Source organism: Lathyrus oleraceus, chromosome 1 (genome assembly GCF_024323335.1).
Source record: "Lathyrus oleraceus cultivar Zhongwan6 chromosome 1, CAAS_Psat_ZW6_1.0, whole genome shotgun sequence".
NCBI lineage: Eukaryota > Viridiplantae > Streptophyta > Magnoliopsida > Fabales > Fabaceae > Lathyrus > Lathyrus oleraceus.
In genome coordinates this window covers 424,679,299-424,695,399 of record NC_066579.1, presented here as the reverse complement: position 1 = coordinate 424,695,399, position 16,101 = coordinate 424,679,299, and positions in this window count along the sequence as shown.

Genomic DNA, 16,101 nt, shown 5'->3' with positions numbered 1-16,101 from the left:
AAATGTTTCCTAGATCAGACATTTCGAACTCCTTGCTAAGATCACCTTTGAAGTCTTCGATCTTTTTCTTGTAGCTACATGTTATTAACAAGTTATCAACATAGAGACACAATATATGCAGTTCACTCTTCCTTCTTCTTACATATACTCCATGCTCAATTGTGCACTTCACAAATTCCTCCTCCCTTAGGAAATAATCTATATTCTTATTCCAAGCTCTTTGAGCTTGTTTGAGTCCATACAAAGCTTTATGCAGCCTATATACTTTTCTTTCTTGGCATTGTTTCACAAACCCAACTAGTTATGTAACATAAACTTCTTCATCTAGGAGGCCATTTAGGAATGAACATTTCACATCCATATGACACATATGCCAGTTGCTCATGTTTTCTAGACCAACAACCAACCTGATTGTATCGATCCTAGCAACAGGTGCAAAAACTTTGTCGAAGTTGATTCCTTCTTTCTGAATAAATCCTTTCACCACAAGTATTTCCTTGTGTCGATTTACTTCTCCTTTGGGATTTAACTTCACCTTGTATACCCACTTCACATTGATTTCCTTCTTTCCTTGAGGAAATTCGACAAGTAACCAAGTGTTGTTGACTTCTATGAACTTTCGTTCCTCATTCATCACTTTCATCCATTTCGAATCCTTAAATGCCTCAGCTGCATTGACTGGTTTGACATCTGCATAGAAAGCATAGTGCATCAGCTCACCTTTATCATTGACCATATCATCTGATGTAATCACACATTCTTGTAGCCTTGCAGGCACATGTCTTATTCTTTGAGGTCTGATTGTGCTTGCTTGACCTCTTACTTCTTTCTATCAAAATTCACTTTTAACTTCACTTGATGGTTCTTCATATAAGATTCTCACTGAATCCTTCTTTACATTTTCAGTCCAATCCCATTCTTTAAGCTCATCTATGATCATGTCCCTATTGATCACTACTTTCTTGTTCATTGGGTCGAACAGTTTGTTTCCACCAGTTGAATGATATCCTATTAGGATCATATGACTCGAGTTGTCATCAATTTTTCTTCTCAACTGATTAGGCAGATGTCTATGTTTCATAAATCTAAATAGTTTCATATGACTTAAGATAGGCTTGACACCATAGCAACGTTATTCTGGTGTGATTCCTTCTAGCCTTTTCGTTGGATATTTCTTCAGAAGATATGTTACAGTCGACACGACTTCTCTCCATAATTATTTGGGTAGATGTTTGCCTTTCAACATACTTCTCATTGTATTCATGATGGTTTTATTATTCCTTTTAGTAGTTCCATTTTGTTGTGGAGTTCATGGTGGCACCACCTCATGCATAACCCCTTCTTTCTCACATAATGTATCGAAGTCTTTCTACACATACTCTCCACCACCATCAGTCTTCAGAATCTTGAGCTTTTGACCACTTTGTATTTCGACCATAGATTTAAACTTAGCAAATATCTCAATCGCTTCACTTTTCTTTTTGATCAGGTAATTCTATAATTTTCGACTAAAATCATCTATGAACGTGACAAAGTATTTGTTATCTCCAAACGAGTCCACCTAGATATGACCACATACATCAGGGTATATGATTTCAAGAATTGCCTTCGACTTGCTTCTTGCATCCTTGCTGAAGTTGTTCTTGTGCTGCTTTGCCTGCACACATTCCTCACACACTTCATTTGGAATGTCGATTTCTGGTAACCCTGAAACCATATTTCTTATTTTCATATCTCTGATGTCTTTGAAGTTAAGATGGTCGAGTCTATAGTTCCATATCCATTCATCCCTACTATCTGCAGTTGCAAGGCCATTGTGATCCATCACATTAAGTTCAATCTTGAAGGTTCTATTTTAAGACATGGGAGCCTTCAAGATTAACCTTCCACCTGAGTTGAGAACTCTTATTATCTTTTCTTCAATCGACACTTTGTAATTCTTTTCAACCAAATACCCTATCTTGAGCAAATTATTTTTCATGTCTAGTTTATAAAGTACATTGGAAATTATTGACCTTTTGCCATCTTTCCTCATAATCAGAAAATCACTAATACCTTTAACTGCTAGAGTATTATCATTTGTAAATTTCACCATGTTCTTCATTGAGGGTTGTATGTTGACAAACCAAATTTTCCTACAAGCCATGTGCGATGAGCATCCTGAGTCCAAGTACCATTGGTCCTTGAATATTTCTTCACCTCTTGTTTTGACAATTAACAACATCTCTTCTTCTTCATGATTTTCCATCTTTGTATCATTTTCTTGATTCTTTTGTTTTTTTAGGACAATCACTAGAGTATTGACCATACTTTTAACAATTGAAACACCGAATGTAACTTTTATCAGGTTTTCATCCACCACATCTTCCTCTACTTACAACACCACCTATGTGGTTTCTTTGGTATGAGGTCTTCTTTGATTCCACAAATTTCCTTCTTGCCGGTTTCCTCTACCATCTGAATTGTTGTAGCCTCCTCTATCTTTGTTATCGAACCATTTTCCTTTGCATTTCTTTTCTCTTGCTGATTGCGCCTGCAAAGCCACATCACTCTTCTACTTGCTTGTAACTCTTTCAGTCATTCTTTGTTCATGAGATTCAAGCATCCCTTGAAGCTCTTCCTTTGTCAATGTTGACAAGTATTTCGATTCTTCTATGGCTACTACCACGTGATCAAATATTGGAGGCAACGACCTCAAGATCTTTGTAGCAACTGATCTTGATATTAACACTTCTCCACATACCTTGATTTGATTCACCAGTTTCGTACCCCTAGTGAAAAAATTAATTATACTTTCACTTTCTTCCATCTGAAACAATTCATATGTTCTTTTGTGAGTCTGTAACCTCATCTGCTTCACCTTGTCGGCGCCTCCAAACTATTTTTGCAAAATTTCGCATGCTTCTTTCACTAATTTAACATACCTCAGCTTTTCAAATAGTCTGGATCAACACATTGATGAATTATAAGGAGATCTTTATAATCTTTCTTCTTCAATTCTCTGTGTGCATCCTTTTCTTCATTCATCGTGTTTCCTACAAGTGGTGTTACTCCTTCCTTCATAAGATTCCACATATCTTGATAACAGAATACGATCTTCATATGCTTACACCAATTATCATAATTCTTACCATTCAGAATTGGAAAACTTGCTGGAAAATGCATGTTCAGATGATTCATTGTGCTATGCTTCCCAAGAATCACATAAATAGTTCTCTAGATACCATATGTTGGAACTTCACCAAATCTTGGAGAATTTTCAATCGATCTTGATGAACAAGAATAAATCTTTCTGATTTATTACTCTTCTTGTTCTTCACTCTTCACTCGAGTGAATCAATCACACCTTGGTTACCAGACGATTCCGCTGCACATCTATTATTAAAGAAGAAAATAAAAGATGAATTTGGGGAAGAAAATAAATTAGGGTTTGAGAGAAAAGAGGAAGAAGAATAAGAATTCTACAGAGTTTCTCTTTGCCTTCAAACTGAAGATTCTATTCAACTTTTCTTCACTATGAAACTGCATTATTACAATGATAGGTTATCTCCCTATTTATAGGTTGAGATTGCTTGTACACTAAGCAATCTCTAACAAACTAACTAACTAAGCTAAAACACAAAATAAATCTAAGTCTTAAGTTTCTATCGAAGACACACTTCTTCGACATTTCGACAGCTATACAATTTCTGCATGCAAAGCATTTCGACAACAAGAAACTTTGTCGAAATGGTGCTTTGACACAAAGAATTATATTCTCAACAAAAATTATTTAGTGTCATTACCTTATGAGTCGACTTTGTAGTGTCCGTGAATAAAAAATACATTAAGATGCAATTATCAAAATAGCCTTTATTTTGATTACTTTAAGTTCACATATCACTTGTAATTGCAATACGACTTTGATTTTTTGACAACAACTTCATTGTATTCTCTTTCTCGTCCTTATACAGTTTCATGGTGTCATCCTTAATAGTGTAACAAGAAACCATATTAAATAAAAGTTACATAATAACACAAAATTCTTTAAAACCAATATGGTCAACCATCACTAGAGGATACTCATGACGAATTATCATCTTAGAAGTTGCATGTATTATTGTGTCTTGATTAAATGAATAAAAATAAGCCATTATCAGTTGACCCTTAACTTGTTCAGTTTTGATAAAAACATGTCTTATATCTCGAGTACTCTGATGTGTGCAAGTCGTCCAATGACTACATAATTGAGATGATGTGCTTTCGATCACCCAAGAGTTTTGTACCATAATGGTTTCAAAATGGTCTTCATATTTCCATTTATTACACACCTTTTGGAATGAGGAAAAACATCTGAAAATAGTTTTTTTTCGAGGACCTTTTGTCTCAGCCTCAGATTCACAAGCAATTGCATTTTACATTTCATTAGGAGTTGAATTAGTTTCAACATTAGGAGCATTCAAAGTGATGACATTAGAATAATCCATATTTTAGGGTTATAATTTCTCTTGCACATTTCCCTTAAGAGGAGAGGTTTGTTCAAAAGACACTATACAAATAAATAAAATAAACTAAGTCTTTGTCATCCCTTGTCATCCAAATTCAAGGTTACATAATAACACAAAATTCTTTAAAACCAATATGGTCAACCATCACTAGAGGATACTCATGACGAATTATCATCTTAGCAGTTGCATGTATTGTTGTGTTTGATTAAATGAATAAAAATAAGCCATCATCAGTTGACCCTCAACTTGTTCAGTTTTGATTAAAAACTTGTCTTATATCTCGAGTACTTTGATGTGTGCAAGTCATCCAATGACTACGTAATTGAGATGATGTGCTTTCGATCACCCAAGAGTTTTGCACCACAATGGTTGCAAAATGGACTTCATATTTCCATTTATTACACACTTTTTGGAATGAGGCAAAACATCTTAAATTAGTTTTGTTTTCGAGGACCTTCATTCTCAGCCTCAGATCCATAAGCAATTGCATTTTACATTTCATTAGGAGTTGAATTAGTTTCAACATTAGGAGCATTCAAAGTGATGACATTAGAATAATCCACATTTTAGGGTTATGATTTCTCTTGCACATTTTCCATAAGAGGAAAGGTTTGTTCAAAAGACATTATACAAATAAATAAAATAAACTAAGGCTTTGTCATCCAAATTCAAGGTTATGTCAGTCAAATTCTCTCTGACGTGTGCAAGTATAAGTTTTAAGTCTATTCTTACTGATTTTATTTAAATTCACTCGAATTGCACAAATCATTATTTTAATGTATTTTAAGTCACGTGGTTTAATCTTTTCATGATAAGGTTTTCTTTTATTACAACTTAAATATTTTGTATGCAATATGATTTGAATACTTATTCAAACCCCCATTTCTAGTGTTTTTAACACTTTCATATATATAAACACAGGTATTTTTATCCTGATTTGCATGAAACTCAAAGCTACTACAGTTCACCCGCCAAGGTGATTTCGCCTTATACACAAGGACTTAATCCACTATAATCAACTTATTACAATAATCATAAAGAATAACCTTCGTTGTTTTCTCAAGGATCCGGCTATACCCTAGTCTCCTTAAGGAATCACAAAGAGCAACTTTCTTTGTCATCTCAAGAATTTGACTATACCTTAGTCTCCTTAAGTAATTACAAACAAATAGTTTGAATCAAAGTTTTGTATTTACAAGATGCTTCTACACAAGTAGATTTTACACAAATGATAAACAAACACTTATAGAAAAATTATCTACAAAAATGATAGTTTTTCACAAAGAAATAGACTTGTCAAATTGTTGTAGTACTTCGCGCAACTTCATACTTTCTTCAAGTCTCCAAGTCTCACTTATATAGCATAAGAAAAGAGACCGTTAGAGGGAAAATAGGGATACCAAATGGAGCGGTTGCCCACAGTTGGCTTGGTGAAAGGAGTGACACATAGTACCGTCCTTTGCTCATAATTTCAGTGATAGGTGTGATGTATAGTACGTCATTTTCCCACGATATCAGGTAATGGAATGAATATTTGATTTTGTATCATGTACTATTTGATCACATATCCATTTTGATCTTATCTTTAGATTCATTGGTTTCTGATGAACGTTGATGAAGCATGAAATGAAGAAACATACAACTGGATTCAGAAACCTCATAATTTTCAATCAGAATCTTGAAAGTGTCAGTAGTCTGGCTTGAGATCTTCAATGTCTTCAGAATCTTTAGTATCTTCAGAATCTTCAGTATCTTCAAAATCTTCAGTATCTTCAGAATCTTCAGCTAAGTAACAAAACTTTATAAGCTTGCCATTCTTCAGAAGCTTGATGATTAGAGTCACATCCAGAAGCATAAGTCGGGAGAACGTTGCATCAATAACATAATGTCTCCTCATAAGCTTCTCAGGAGTGAATCAACACAGAAGCAGAAATATCATTGCAACAACAATTTGAACATCTTTCAGAACTTCTCATGATTGGCGCAGAAGCGGAATTGGAATACAATGTTCAGAAACTGATGATGTTGCACGTCATAAACTCAAAATTGGAACCGGTTATTAAAGCTACACAAGAACAAACCATTAGGGTACCAAAAATTTTCTCTCACAAATACAACATTGTTATCATCAAAACGCAAGGTATAAATGCAGAACCAAATCTTGTTCTAACAACCTCTGTAACAACCCAATTTTAGTAATTATTTCTTATATTATTATTATTATTATATTTTATTTTATTTATTTGGAGTGTTAAGTAATTAATTGGTTGTTAGGTAGTATAATAATTGATTATATTAATTAATTTGGTGTGTTAATTAATTATTTAGTTGATATGAGATATAATTGAATAATGGAATTAATTAATTTGGTGCGTATATTGTGTTGGTTTAATTTATTTTGAACTAATTAGAGATATTTAAATATTAGGTCTTGTTGGGCCTATTAATTAAATTAGAGGTATCATGCTTTAAGCCCAAATAGAATACTAGTATATAAGAGGTGAGAAGAGTGAGAATTAGGATTCATTTGATCATTTGACAACAATAGAGAAAGAGAAGAGGAAAAGTAAGGAGAAGAGGGGAAGAACAAGAGGGAAGCTAGGGTTTCTAGAAAATTGAAGAGGTAAGAGGGAGAATCCTTATTATTATGGGTTAGTATGATTGGGTCAATGGGTAGAAGCATGTTTAGGTTAAAATCCCTAATTTTGCATGGTTTTGGAATTGTTAGGTCTTGATGAGTATTCTTGATTGTGGTGATTTGATTGTGTTAAAACTGTAAATTAATGTTATATACTTAGAGTATTGTATGAGTTATAAATTTATGAACGTTTGGCTTTTTACGGAATCGAAATCGGAGGATCGAAAGTCCTTCAATGATGAAAAACGTAGAAAAATCTGCATTTTGTTTTACAGTAACCGGTTACTCACCGAGCGTTAACCGGTTACTTGCTTAAAAATCTGTTAATTCTATTTTACAGTAACCGGTTACTCACCGAGCGTTAACCTGTTACTTGCTTAAAAATCTGTTAATTCTATTTTACAGTAACCGGTTACTCACCGAGCGTTAACCGGTTACTTGCTTAAAAATCTGTTAATTCTGTTTTACGTTAACCGGTACCCACCGAGCGTTAACCGGTTACCACTGTTGAAAATTGAAAAATTGAGATTTTAAAAGTTGTATTCATTTGCAATGAAATCTAGGGTGTGTGTTTGATAATTAGTTTATATTTGTGAATGATATATATTATTATGAATGTGTATATGTATTATTATGAATGATATATATTATGATGAATGTGTATATGTAATATTATGAATGATATATATTATGATAAATGTGTATATCTACCATTGGAGTGTGAGTAGTTGATAATTAACCTATATTTGTGAATGATATATATTATGATGAATGTGTATATGTACCATTGGTGGATAATTCATAGAGTTGAATTATGGTGATATGTAGAATGTTAAGATGGTAGAGATGATCTTAATTGCATATGTGTTGGTATTTGTACATTCATTCATGGCATGGTCGGCTTCATGGTGGAAGCGGTGAAACTGTGGGTTCACATGGTAGCATACGTTGATCCTTAATTGGAAATAGGCGTAGTAGACGTTGATCCTTGAATGGAAATAGACGTAGCATACGTTGATCCTTAATTGGAAATAGGCGTAGTAGATGTAGCGTACGTTGATCCTTATTTGGAAATAGGCATAGTAGATGTAGCATATGTTGATCCTTAATTGGAAATAGGCGTAGTAGACGTTGATCCTTAATTGGAAATAGACGTAGTGGCTTTGATCTTGTCCGGATCGGAAGCGTGGCTTGGATTCTAGATATTGAATCGGAAAGCGGTGAAACGTTGGGTTCACATTGCGGTACCACATGCATAGAGTCACATGTCTTGCATTGAGTCACATTAGAGTTATGTAAAAATTGAATGTATGCGTTGATGTGATTGTGATGTGTGTATGAGATATGGTAATTGAATTTGATGATGTTTGGATACATAACTTGGCAAAGTATGTGATTATGTGATAATTGTAGTTATGTGTATTTTTGGGAATATAATATTGGATTTGAATATTATATTCCTTGAGTTTGTGTGTGTGCTTGAAACATGTGAAATAAATGTTGGTTAATATTATTTACATGGTTATATGAAGTGTGATGGATTCCTTTAATTGTTGATTTAATCATTGTGCTTTATTATACTTCTTCATAATGATTTGAATTCTCACCCTTCTGTTGGAATGATGCTTTACACAGCATCGTGCAGATACTCCGGAGTAGTATTGCTGAAGTAAGTGGACGGTAGCTCACTCGAGATTAGTCGGAGAGTTTCCGTATTTTAGTTTGAAGACTAGGTAATGAGTCAATGCTCTGGTCATGTAACACGGGGTAGATTGGTAGTATTGAACTCATATCTTATTTGGATATGCATTACTTTATTACTTGTGAACATATTTATTTGAAATTGCTGTTGGAGAGGCCATCATGCCAAATATTCTGGATATGGTTTTATTTTATCTTGAGGAGATTATTGAGAGATGATCATGGTATGGGACATGGATCATTTTATGAAATGCATGAGTATTCATTATTTTCCGCTGTGAACGCATATTCTTAAATATTCATGATAATTGGAATGTGTTATATTTTGAATGACCAGGTGTATGGTATATTGATGATGAATGATGTTGGTTTTTGAAAGCTTTTAGTTTTTGAAAACGTCGATGTGACGCCCTTTTGTTTATATGCGTGCTTATTCACTCTGATTATATGTTAAGTATTTTGGGGTAGAAAAAGGGGTGTTACAACCTCCACATTTTTGAAGATGACAAAAACATGTATTTCAATGAACAATTTTGTACAGGGTAATCACATAAAGATACATCTTACAGAAGCACAAATCTCCTCCTGAGATGTATAGTCCTAAAAAGATAAAATCATAATGAAATAACACATTCCTGATTAACCTTTATGAAGTACCAAAATGATCTTCCATCAGAATCTGGTTTGTCTTAAGAAGTTGTTTGATGTTGTCCAGAGCACTGATTGTTAACATCAACATTCTGATGAACTTCACTTCATAAGCTTGGTTGAACTCTTTTGAAGAAGCTTCAAAGCCTTGTTCTCTTTGAAATTATTTCCGAATCTCTAAAAGAGCTTTCAGAGCCTTGTTACGAATTCTTCTTAAAAAGCTTATTTGCCAAGTCTGATTACCATGAAATTGACAATTCCTCAGAACTTGATCCCGAATTTTCAGTTCTTCAAAGCTTGATGCCACATTCTGATTCCTGGTTGAGATCTTTCTCAAACAACATCATTAAAGCTTCAGACTTTGAGAGTAGACCATTTCTTCAAAAATTGGTAACTTAAGTTCTGATCTGACAGACTTCAAGAGCTTCTGATGTTTGAACTTATCCTTACAAAACATTTAACAAACTATTCTTTAAAGTAGTTGTTATCAGAAATATTGAAAAATGTTTGGATTCTGATTCATGAAAAATTAGGTATATCAAAATCAATTACGATTCTCCCCCTAAATATGTTTCTCCCCCTTTGTCATCAATCAAAAATACATAGACAAAAAAAAATAATATTGATGGAAAGAAACAAACATGATTTTCATTAAATATTTCCATAAGGCAGAAAAAGTACAATCATGTTACATAAGCACAAAACACTTAAGCAAAATAAAAATACAAAAAGTGAAAAACTATTTTGAAATGGCTAAGGGTTTTATGGCGGAGAAGGAGGTGGTGGAAGTCTGGATAGTATCAGTTGAAGCATAATTTCTTGTTTGTCCATATGTTCTTTGACCAAAGCATTCTCAGCTTTCATATCTTTGATGGTCTTCAGAAGCACTTTAGGAATACCCCCAGAAGAGGTTCTAACAGACTGTTGATTATTAGAAACCTTAATTTTTTGTTCTTTAGAAGCAATTGGCTGACCAACAACATCTTCCATTACACATTCTGGATGACCAAAATCGACCTCAGCTTCCTGAACAACTTCCTTAACCTCTGGAGCAGGAAGACACAGTGGAGTATTTCATAATTTCTAGAGTTCCATAAGGGTTACAAACCCATAACAAAAGTTTCTTTCAGAAACTTTATACCCAACGTTCTTCGGCTTGGAGACCTTAGAGTTTATCCAGCTCCTGTAAGCTTCCCAAGCAGCGTCACTTTCTGCAAGATTAGATGATAAACAACTAGTCCTCATATCAGCATGAAGACAACTTCTTGAGTCAAACTCAAAAGTCTTTAGAATCTTACCAATGTTTGGGTTTGATTTAGGTTGGCTAGGGAATCTAACAGAAAGATATGTTATGGTTGGATGAGGCTCTGGACCATAAACAGTTGGAAGAGGAGTGGGAATGGCCTCATGTCTTTCTAACTCAAATACTTCTCGTTCAGGTTCAAAATTGAACATGCCTTTAGGAGTAGCTTCAGACACTTGGTTACCAGAATATCTCGAATGAGATCTTCTGGGTGTTGTTATATTTGGATTTTCAATGTAGGGGAGCATAAACAATCGGAGATGAAGGTGGAATGAGTGATGAAGGTAATTATGAAGGAGGTAGTGTTTGTGGTATCTGTTATTGTGGTTGATGTAACTAAATTTCATAAACTTTAGGAGTTTATGTAACAGGTTCTATAACAATTGTGTTTGTGGGAAGTGGTTGTGAAATGGGAATGTTTTGAGAAGGAGATAGAAAAGGGTGTGTTGCTAAGAGTCATTCAAAAATTATAGAGTCAAAAACAAAAAGAATTATGGACTTAGAGAGCTTACCAAGAGTATGAGTGTAAGAAGATTTGGAAGACTGTTGGACAACACCAAAGATGTCCTTCAAAAGCATTGCTTTCTGGCGCTGACTGAGAGACACCTCATCTTCATCCAGAAGAGTATCAACCTTCTTCTTCTTCTGAGGTCTTGAAGATCCTTATTCATGAGACTCTTTTTTCCTCTTCCCATGCATATTTGGATAAGTCTCTGGTAGGTTGAATGGGTCAACCATTGGATTGATGCCATCTTTAAGACAACTCTCAAGGTAATACTCTATAACTTTCGGAGGATCGATCTTAGTGAAGATTGGGAAGTTCTCAATCGGAATCCTCATTCCACAGATGTCATTCTTTGACGGAATGAAATATGGCTTGACTATCTTGTAGATGAAACCCATGCTCTTGATATTCCTCCCCCATAAGATCTTTCCAGCATCCTTTATAAGCTCCTTCGTTAAACCACTGACCAAAAGGTCATCCACAAGACCATTTCCAACCAGAAGGTCAGAAATTAACCTTCCATTTGGAATTAACCTTCCCTTTTTGGACGTACTTCAATTCTAGTTTCTCTAATAGAATCCCTGAGAAACTTGAACAAAATCATTGGAAGTGCCATTTTGAACCCTTTTTCCAAGAAGAATAATATAAACTTATAATTAGTGTTGATGTAATCAGAGGAGTTTGTATTGGGTCGGTGATGAATAGATCCCAGAATTATCTTGGACCAAATCTTCAACTTATCGGTAAGGTCTTTAGCACTTGGACCTTTTCCTTCATCCATATTTGTTCCTTCCTTGAAAATAACAGATGCTACCATAACTTCTCTTCTTGCATCATTTTTTACATTGTAAACCCTCGTTCCATAACCATTATGAGAAATTAGGTCAGCAATTTTTCAGTGACAATAATCTTCTTGTTCATGACGAAGGAAGAGATTGTGTCCTTTGTAGCAACAACATGTATCCAAAACTGCTTCACAAGCACTATATATATTGGACCAGTTAATCTTTCGAAAAATCCCTTCCACCCTTGAAGTTCCAAAGTTTCAGAGAAATCGAAGCCATTATTCTTCAGATTTTTGAATTCCATGATGGCTTCAGAAAGAACTATAAGCTCGTCAACAGGGACGTTGAGAGTTAATTCAGGTATCCCTTCTATAATGGGATGATTTTCGTCAGCAATGGAATGAATAGGAGATTGTTGTTGTTGTTGTTGTTGAATTTGTTGTTGAGGAGCAGCAATTGTTGAATGTTGAAGATGAGGATACAATTGCAAAGAAGGTGTTTGAAGGTTTGAAATATTGAAGGTGTGGGGGTAAAGTGCGCATAGTGTGAAAAAGTTAGTGAAGTGGGTTTATATAAAAAAATAGTAATGATAACAATAAAGGGAATACACCGTCATAGAGGAACATAAATGATTCAACCTAATCCCAAGATATAGAAACCCAAAGTGTCACGCTAATATCACGCATGCTTAGAAAGTGGGGCAACTGTCAGCACTAAGAACCCCATGATATCAAATGAAAAGACAATCATTAAATGCAACAAATGTTCAGAATCAAGAAGACAAATCGATAAGACTGCTTCTGATCAGAACCTTTCTGATTAACGAAACTTCCTCACTTCAAAAAGCTCATGTCTCATAATCAACAAATAAATTCTCATAAACTAATCTATAGTTCAGAAGACTTAACATTATGAAATTCATCTTTTCATTTTGGACATAAATCCATAAATAAGTTTTCCAGAATGAAAACGAATTTATCTTCGGCAAGGGGTTTTGTAAAGATATCATCCCATGATGGTATGTATCAATAAATTTTAAGTGAAAAATACCCTTCTGAACACAGTGACGTAAAAAAGTGATGTTTAATTTCAATATGCTTATCCCTAGAATACAAGATGGGATTCTTAGACAAACAAACTGCAGAAGTATTATCATAGAGAATATGAATGTTACTCTCAAATATTTGATAATCTTCCAGTTGACTCTTCATCTAGAGTATTTGAGTGTTGCATCCAGAAGCAACGATATGCTCAGCATCGGCTATTGAAAGCGCAATTGTCGATTGTCTCTTGCTGGACCTCGAGATCAAATTATCTCCCAGAAATTGACAACTTCCATAAGTAATTTTCCTTTCTATTCTGTCTCTAGCATAATCAACATCATAATAGCCTACTAGTTTATATTCACTTGATTTTCTATAAAACAAACCAAGTTTAGTAGTACCTTTTAGATACCTAAAGATTCTCTCAACAACAGTTAAGTGAGTCACCCTAGGATCTGATTGGAAGCGAGCATATAAGAAGACACTGAATAAAATATCAGGTCTGGAAGTAGTTAGATAAAGGAGAGGGCCTATCATACCTCTAAATAACTTATGATTTACCCTTACTTATAGCCTCTTCTTTCTCCAGAATGCATGTAGGGTGCATTAGAGTCTTTGTTGGCTTGCATTCTGACAAGTTAAACTTCTTTAAAAGTTCCCTTGTATACTTGCTCTGATGATTGTATGTTCCTTCTGAATGTTGATCAATATGGATTCCCAAAAAGAACTTGAGTTATCCCATCATACTCATTTCAAACTTTACCTGCATTGACTTAGCAAAATCCTTGCACAATGAAGCATTAGCAGAACCAAAAATAATATCATCACCATAAATTTGCACAACCAGAATATCATTCTTAAAGGTTTTTCAAAAAAGAGTTGTGTCCATTTTCCCTTTGGTAAAATCATTTTCCAAAAGGAATTTACTTAGTCTATCATACCAAGCTCTAGTAGCTTGTTTCAGACCATATAATAAGTTTTTCAGTTTGAAAGCAAAGTCGGGATTTTGAGAACTTTTAAAACTAGGAGGTTGGTGCACATACATTTCTTCGAAAATGTATTCATTTTAGAATTCACTCTTAACATCCATATGATAAAGAATGATGTTATGATTGACTACAAATGAAATTAAAAGACGAATAAACTCTAATCTATAAATTGGAGTAAAGGTTTTTGTATAACTTATACCTTCTTGCTAACTATAACCTTGTGCTACCAATCAAACCTTATTTCTGATGACTTCGCCCTTCTCATTGAGCTTGTTTTTGAAGACCCATCTGGTTCCAATAACATGGAAACCCTTTGGTTTCTGAATAAGATCCCAAACATTATTTTTGGTGAATTGATTCAATTCCTCTTGCATAGCCATAATCCACTCATTATCCATAAGAGCTTTATCAATAGATGTGGGCTCTATCAAAGATACCAAACCCAAAAGAGTTTCTTCAGAAGGTTTGAATGAAGATCTAGTTTTGAATGGTGTGTCTTTATTTCTCAAAGTCAATTCTCCAGAATGAGAAGTTCTTGATATACTCTTCTTCTAATGAGTTGGATCAACGACAACTTCTGGTTGAGTCGCTTTTGAGTCTTTTGCTTCAGATTCTTTATCTTTAACTTCCGCGTCTTTTTCTCCATAATCATTATCCTTGGATTCTGAAAGATTGACCTTCAAATCTGCAAATTTCTCAACTAGCTTTGACTTTTCAGGGTCAAGCTTATCATTGAATCTAACATGAATTGATTCTTCGACAATTCGTGTCTCAGTGTTCAAAACTATGTATCCTTTAGAGCGTTCAGAATATCCTAACAATAAGCACTTATATGCTTTAGAATCAAAATTGACAAGATTCTCTTTAGTGTTCAACATAAAACACTCGCGGCCAAAAGGATGAAAGTAAGAAATGTTGGGCTTTCTGTTCTTCCACAATTCATAGGGAGTCTTACCTATAATAGGTTTAATAGAAATCTTGTTATGAATATAACAAGTTGTGTTAACTACTTCTGCCCATAAATGCTTAGCCATATCAGTTTCTTGGATCATGGTGCAGGTCATTTCTTGCAAAGTCCTATTCTTCCTTTCTACAACCCCATTTTGTTGTGGAGTTATAGGACATGAGAAATCACGGGAAATGCCATTTGCATCAAAAAGATTTTCAAAATGTTTACTTTCAAATTTTCCACCATGATCACTTATGACTCTGACTATTTTATAATTCATTTATGTTTGCACCAAAGAGCAGAAGGTAGAGAACACAGAATGTGACTCATCATTGTGTTTCAAGAACTTTACCTAAGTCCAATGACTATAGTCATCAACAATGACCAATACATACTTCTTACCACTAATAGAGGCAGTTTTCACTGGCCCAAACAAATCAATGTGCAAAAGTTCTAACGGTCTAGAGGTAGACACAATAGTTTTTGCTTTGAAAGATGTTTTAGAAAACTTACCTTTCTGACATGCTTCACGAAGAGCATCTAAAGCGAACTTCAGGTTGGGTAAGCCTCTGACTAATCCAAGCTTATTTAGCTAATAAATCCAACTCATGCTAACATGGCCCAAACGGTTATGCCATACCAATTACTCCTCATTAACAAACATTAAGCATTTTACATTTTGATCATCAAGGTTAGAAATTATAATTTTATGAATGTTATTCTTTCTCTTTCTGTGAAAGAGGATTGTACCATTTTTCTGACTAACAACCTTACAGTACTTTTGATTAAAAATGATTTCGTAACCATTGTCACTAAGTTAACTAATAGATAATAGGTTATGCATCAGACCATCGACCAAAAGAACATTAGTAATAGAAGGAAGTTTACTGTTACCAATAGTTCTAGAGCCAATGATCTTCCCTTTCCCGTTTCCTCTGAAACCAACGACGCCTCCAGGATTAAGTTCCAAATCTTGGAACATAGACCTTCTGCCCGTCATATGTCGTGAGAATCCATTGTCTAGGTACCATGACTGGTGTTTCAACTGAGCTG